This window comes from Macrobrachium rosenbergii, chromosome 44 (genome assembly GCF_040412425.1).
Source record: "Macrobrachium rosenbergii isolate ZJJX-2024 chromosome 44, ASM4041242v1, whole genome shotgun sequence".
NCBI lineage: Eukaryota > Metazoa > Arthropoda > Malacostraca > Decapoda > Palaemonidae > Macrobrachium > Macrobrachium rosenbergii.
Window position 1 is genome coordinate 40,247,685 of NC_089784.1, and position 6,838 is coordinate 40,254,522.

Genomic DNA, 6,838 nt, shown 5'->3' on the forward strand with positions numbered 1-6,838 from the left:
AGGTTGTCCCATGTTAGGTTAGGTAGAGGGCCCAGGGGTGAAGCCCCTGGCACCCTAATTAGGTCAGGTGGGGGTGGAGGAGGATGAAGCCCCTGGGAAAGTGAGGACCCAGCCCCTTGCTTTGATTAGGTTGAGGGATGGGAGGAACATAAGGACCCAGCTTCTTAAGTTTGGTTAGTTTCAATCCATCCTTGTATTTCACTTGTCTTGTTTTTCCTCTACCCAAAATCCCATGTCCCCACTGTGGTCCCCATATTGTAGAATATAAGTGGGGATTACAGTATCTCTAAAACTGCTCATTTGCTAATAAAATGACACTCAAATATTCAATGCACACATGAAAGCCTACAAAATTTTCAACTCAGGAATGTGATGATGGTTTAAAGTAATATTTTACCTCCTTATCCTTCTCCAAATAATCCTGTCTACTGTATTCATAAAGGCTTCTCCCCCACAAAACAACATACAGCTAACTGAAGTCAACTACAGGAATTGGGATAAGAGGAACTAGGTTTATGTGTCTTCTAGCTGTGCCTCCTAATATTATGGTCGAGGAATATGCAAGGGGAGGCAGTCAGACATGATATGCACAATTGGGTAGGAAGTAATTTCTATGTAACCTTTATGCTTTATGGTAATCTAGGTCAGGTTAGGGTGAAGGGGTCTTGGGAGGGGTCCAGTGTGGGTCAAGAGGAAGTTTGCCCTTCTGCCATATGCCCTTGACAGATATTAACCACTATCTTAGGTTGTTAGGATAAGGTTAGGGTGGATCACAGCAATGACATACTGTGCTCCTGGTTAGATTGGGTGAGGGAGGTGGTCATAAGGTCATAAGACCTGGTGCCCTAAATTAGTTAGCTTTATAAGGTAAGGTTGGGTTATATTCCCAAAATCCTTGTTCTTCCTAATGTTTTGCAGATTATACAAAATGGACCATGTATTTTTCTGATATATTAGCCTAGACCATTCACAGAATGCAATCAACACTTATAACTCTAAAACCTCAGTTTTCCACTGTGTTGCACCATAATTGACATATAGAAAAAATATTGTGATAAGGTATCAGTATTTCCCCGTGAGGTGTATATTCACCAGTTAAAGTATATTATATATACACATTCATAATAAGCAGAATTGACTATACTAAAGAGGAAATGGTTTCACATTAGCCTAGCTCACTTGTCTCTCAATCCAGTTTAGCATATGCGTCCTAGGAATAACCAAAAGAAAATGGCCTGGACCATTATAAACTAGCAACCTAGCTTATATGTGTTTATTGCTGTTGCAAGATATAAAACGCCTAGGACCTACAAAGTGATCTCATTACAAGGCTAAGTGGCTATGATTCCTCATAACACTGCACCAGGGAATCATCACTGCTTTCAATATTTTAGTTCAGCAACTCACCTGGATAATGCCTTCACAGATTAATTCAGGCTTTCCATGAATATAATTTCCACAGTAAACTTTATCAAAACATTTATATTCTATTCGGTTAAGACGGATTGGTTGATTTGCTCCTAATCTACAGCAGTAACAAGCACAATCGCTTGGGAGCTATTGCTTTTCACGTCCATGGACCATAAAGCGGGAAAGAGGGTATCAAAACCTCGCGAACGAAATGAAGCATTAGTTGTCACGTAGTAACTTTCTTGTACTGACTATGGAAAACTAGGAAGGAGAAGAGTCCCTAAGGTGGAAGTAATGGTTATGAATTAGATCAAGCATTAATGATGACGTTGATAATATGGAATAAAATTCTAGTCGTCTTTGTTTTTAAATCATTCGAAAGAAAACCGTCTTTGAATCCTGATCTTTGCCTCTAGGATAGTGGCATGTCTACATGTAGGGGGTTGGGGGACGGGGGGTTGTAGGGAAGGGATCAAAGGGGACACCTTTGCTTGAAGAAGGCCCCACTATCTCAAGTGACAAATTTTCTTATGTTAATAATATAATTCATAATATAAAACATCGGACGCTGTTTTCTGAATCTGAAAAACTATTATAATATATGATTATGCAAAGTAGGACAATGAGGGCCTATGGAGCTATGCCACTGGATGGCAAAGGAATTCATTGTAGTGATCAACACAAAGAATACTGTCAAAAGAACATTATTGCTCACTAACGATTAGGATATTAAAAAAAAAAACTAAATTTAAATTTTCCTCCTTGAAAGACATAAAAAAGGAGGAAAAAAGAGGAAAAGGGAATATGGCGACTGAACAGAGCAAATAAAAATAGGAAACAAAAAAAGGAGAGGGGAAAATGATTGATGAAAAAGACAGAAAGAAGGAAAAGAATATGTCGCCGGAAAAATTGCATGAAAAGGGGAATGAGATGAGAAAATGGGGATGGGTGAAGGAGATAATGTGAAGAAAAGGAGTAAGAGGAGGAAAGAAAGCGAGAGAAAAGGTTTAGGAGAAAAACAAGGGAAAAGAATGATGAAAATAAAAAAAGGAAGACAACTTAAGTTTTCTTACTTTTTTTTATTATCGTAATTCTTTTCCTTTGTTTTTCTTCTAAACCTTTTCCCTCACTGTCTTTCCTAGAGAGAGGAAGGGTGGAAGCCATGGAGAGTAATGAAAGGAAGGAGCCAGGAAAGGAGGAAGAGAAAGGAGTGGCTGGAGGAGAAAACATAGAAGAGAGAAGGAATATCAGAATTAAGAGAGGAAAATAAGTGCAATAAGAATGACACCGAGGAAGAAAGGAAGGAAATGAAGAGGAGTGGGCAAAAAAGTAGGAAGAAAAGGAGTGAATTGGAAAGGAAGAGGAAATAAGAAAGATGAAGAGATGGAGAAAGAAAGAGGAATGAGGAAAAGAGGATGAGAAGGAATGAAAAGAGAAAACAGGTGAAGAGGATAAAGAAATAGCACAGAAAGAAAATGAAAATGAAAAACGGAAAGGATGAACAGGCGATGGGAGAAGAAAGGAGGAATGAGAGGAAAGAAGAACGGAAGATGCGTAGAAAATAGGTGAGTAGAAGGATTTCAAAGAAGGAAAGGGAGATGAAGAAAATATGAATGCAGATGAATGATTAAGGTTAAGAAAGGAAGAGGAGAAGAAAAGAAGAAGAGATGAGAAATGAGAAGAAATAATCAGAGGAGAAATACTGACGCGAGATGAAAGAAAAAAAAAGGAAAATAAGGAGGGCCAGGACAACTAGAGGAAGAATATGTGAAAGATGAGAAGTCGTGGAAACAAAAAGGAGAGAAGGATAAGAAAATGAGAAAGAAAGGTTAGGAGCAGTATGAGGAAGAAGAAAAGGAGGAGTCCAAAGAAAATGGAGAAAGAGGTGAGATCAAAGTGAAGGAAGGGAGGAAAGAGACAGAGTCAGAAGGAAGGAACGATTGTCGTCGTCGTCGTAGGAGGAGGAGGGAGGAGGAGGAGGAGGAGGAGGAGGAGGAGGAGGAGGAAAAATCTCACGTAATATCCCAAGGTGGAAAAATTAGCAGGTTGCTTTTATCTGCTTAGGTTGCATTTTGGCAGTTTTATTTTATCTTGGTTTTTCTTTTAGTTTTGGCAGCGAAATTGAAAGCTTAAAATTCTAAATTTCCCAGACCAAAGATTTTCATTAAGTATCATTCTATATCTCTAGTGCCCCAACAAGGAGGTCCTTGTACCATTTTAATTTCGTTCATGAAGAGCAATTTGCAATAGCATAAGCTGAGTCGACAACTTAGGGAGAAGGGAGCAGAGCACAGTGGGACAATGGTTCGAGTAGTAAGTATGACTCCCTATACTAAGAAGCTATATAAATGCAAAACTGATAGTTTACATCTCTTGTACAAGCAATATAATTTATAATACTCATCTTCCGTCAAATGTAAAAACGTAGAGGTAACCTTTTAAAAATGCCTTGCATATGAGAGATTACTATTAGACTATAGTTCCGTTCAGGAATTAGTAAATCTACTTATTTCTGTGTAAAAAAATGGAATTATAAAAAGAGCAACTGACTAGTTATGTATCTTACTGTAGAGCCTAGCATATAAGCAGTGAAGATAATTCGTCCCTGTTTTGACGAACTGGGATATCCCATTTTTTCTTTAACTATTTGAGTGGTCCAACCAAAGTGTTTTAGTTTTTGATACTCTATAATATATCAAAACTTCAGCTGTAAGTGTTGACACATTTTCAAACAATATTTCCTCAAAAGATGAGCTACAATATTACCTCAAAAGATGAGCTAAGTAGAAACTCTGAATAGTATAAAAATCTTTGAAGCCCATTTTCTCAGAATGGGGAAAAATGACTTACGTCAGTTCGTCAAACTAGGGACAAATTATTATGCTCGTGGGCTGTAATGGAACCCTGGTTTTTCTTACTATGATAATTAGAAAGGAGCATAATCTCAAATATCACTACCAGCTATATGTGGTTAACATTTTAGAAGTTTAAAGAAGCTTAGCTTTTACTCTTGCGCTACTTGGGAAATGTGTTTACGAACACATTCATGTTTTTATTCTTTTTTATCAGATTTTAGCAGGTATATTTAGGACTGATATAAAACTCCAAACAAATATTTCTTTATAATGTTGTTTGACAAAGTATCGGTTGTGTCTCATACTGTCAGGCTTGCCTGACTGCTTTTGGGTGGACACGAACCATGGCATGGGTGGGGGAGGGGGATGATGCTCATGGGAGGCACAGCTTTTGAATGGAGTACATGTGCCCGCATGGCACCCACATAAACGCCACAACTCAAGAAAAATGGTTTAATTCCCCAATGTAAACGCAAGTTTAAAATACTTGACCTGTGATTCTGTGGTCACTTTTCCTCCTTCAAATTTAAAAAATTCCTCACCAGATAATGTCTCTTTGCTATATATGATACAAGACTATAATTCTTAAAAAGGTTTATGAGGTATTTACTTCCCTTACACATCAAACATATGGTCATGGATAAACGTAATAATTTCCCACACTCTTTTATGATAAAACCTTAGTATACACTAGCACATTCAAATACACATCTATACTGAATGCACCTATACGTATATACAAGCGTTCTGCTAAAACATTCCCGTTCCCCTCTCTTCTCATCCATTTAAGGTTCACATTTCCCTAAAATGTTAATCTAACATGAGGTTTCTCATTGGAGGCACTGTATGGGTTTCAAAGTCAAGCTCAGTTGCATGGCCTACTTTCTTCTTTTTACAAAACATTTGTATGAATTAACGTAATATATATATTGGTATCTATTTTTCGTCCTACGGTCTCACTCAGTCTTAATTGCGGGTGTCACACTGCTAATAACAGCTCCGCATCTCTCTATAGACCTTGCTCTAAACAGGAAGGAGAGCGAGACACAGTTCGGGAGATAAAGTAAGCTTTCTTTCTGTTTTCCTATCTTGCAGTCACTTAAGTTCTCTCTAGTCGTTATGAACTTCGAATACATTATTATATACATAAACGTGGACGCACTGTTATCACCTCTCACTTAAGTCTTTTGCCAACTCGGAAGCAAGAAAATATGCTTATACCGTTGTACACGTCTGAAACTAATGACTGCGAAGTGGATCTGATACTCACAAAATTTACTTCGTTCCATCCTAAAAATAAAATTGAATTGGACAACAAGTGGCCTAAGTGGACGGGGATAACTAAAATTTGCTAAAAGTTGTTTTCTGGCAAACATAGGGTAAGACTGGTCTAGTGCAAGGGCGTCAAATCGCGCCTCTCTTTCCTTGTGTTTCTCCTTTCAGATGTACATTAATCACGTCATATATTTTACCTGTTTTCATTTCAGATTCTTTGTGTACCTCATCTTATGCATCATTGTACGGGCTTTCTGCCGATATGTATATCTACCTTTTATATGTCATGTAACAAATGTTGTACGTATTTTTATGCTTGCTAAACAGCACAAATCCTGCATGGACGCCGTAGGGGGTCTCGGGTCGCCCGCTACCTTTCCGTCCGCTTTTTGTCTTATAAACACCTGTCGAGAATAATAAAGACTACCTGTGCCTACTACTCAACTCTTCTTTTTTTCCATCTGTTGGCCTCTCCCACTAGCCAACACTCACTGCTGTCGTACTTTTATCCTCATCTGATGGGTACCTCAGGGTTCAAAGAGGTTGCAACCTTGCCTGTTAAATCTTTTCATTTCAAAAATCACCCCCACCAAAATCACTTTCATGCATCATAATAAAGTTTTCATCCAACCTACCCTTCTCACAGACTCATCATCAACATAGAGTTACGGGCTGCTCGAGGAGCAAGAGCCCGTGCTGGCACAAGGCCAGCTAAATCTAAAACAACAACAACAAAACATAATAAAGAACCCCCACCAAAATCACTTTCATGCATCATAATAAAGTTTTCGTCGAACCTACCCATCTCACAGACTCGTCATCAACATAGAGTTACGGGTTGCTCGAGGAGCAAGAGCCCTTGCTGGCACAAGGCCAGCTAAATCTAAAACAACAACAACATAATAAAGAATCAGTCTTTTACCTCTGACTTTTCCTTTGAAGCCTCACACTAGATATATCATAATGATGATCTGTAATGAAACCGCAAGAAATAACGCAGCCTCAGCTATCTCTCCCTTATTATCTAATGGCAGGAACTATTAACTAACCCTGAAGACGAAACAAGGGTAATAAACGAGGCTCATGAAGCTAGATTGGCATTTAACTCTAAAAATATATGAAATGTCGTAGGCAATTCAAACAACTGGGCGGCAGAGTTCCAAATATTCCCATGTTTTAAATTAGGACCGAAAAAAAGTGTTTTTATTTTAAGAAAAGCAGTTACCATATTAACTAAAATTGTAATTACTGTGCCTGTTACAAAGAGTACAGAGGACAAAATTCATCAGTTACTGTTT

At 38.2% G+C, this 6,838-nt stretch overlaps 1 protein-coding gene across 1 annotated transcript in view; it reads right to left on the bottom strand.

Annotated features, from left to right (window-relative positions):
* LOC136829549 (uncharacterized) overlaps nucleotides 1-1,542 on the bottom strand; it is a 112,809-nt gene extending 111,267 nt beyond the window's left edge. Inside the window, exon 1 of the mRNA XM_067088387.1 lies at nucleotides 1,408-1,542. The gene's annotated coding sequence lies outside the window, so the exon portion shown is untranslated. The remainder of the gene's footprint in view (nucleotides 1-1,407) is intronic.
* Nucleotides 1,543-6,838: the final 5,296 nt, after the last annotated feature.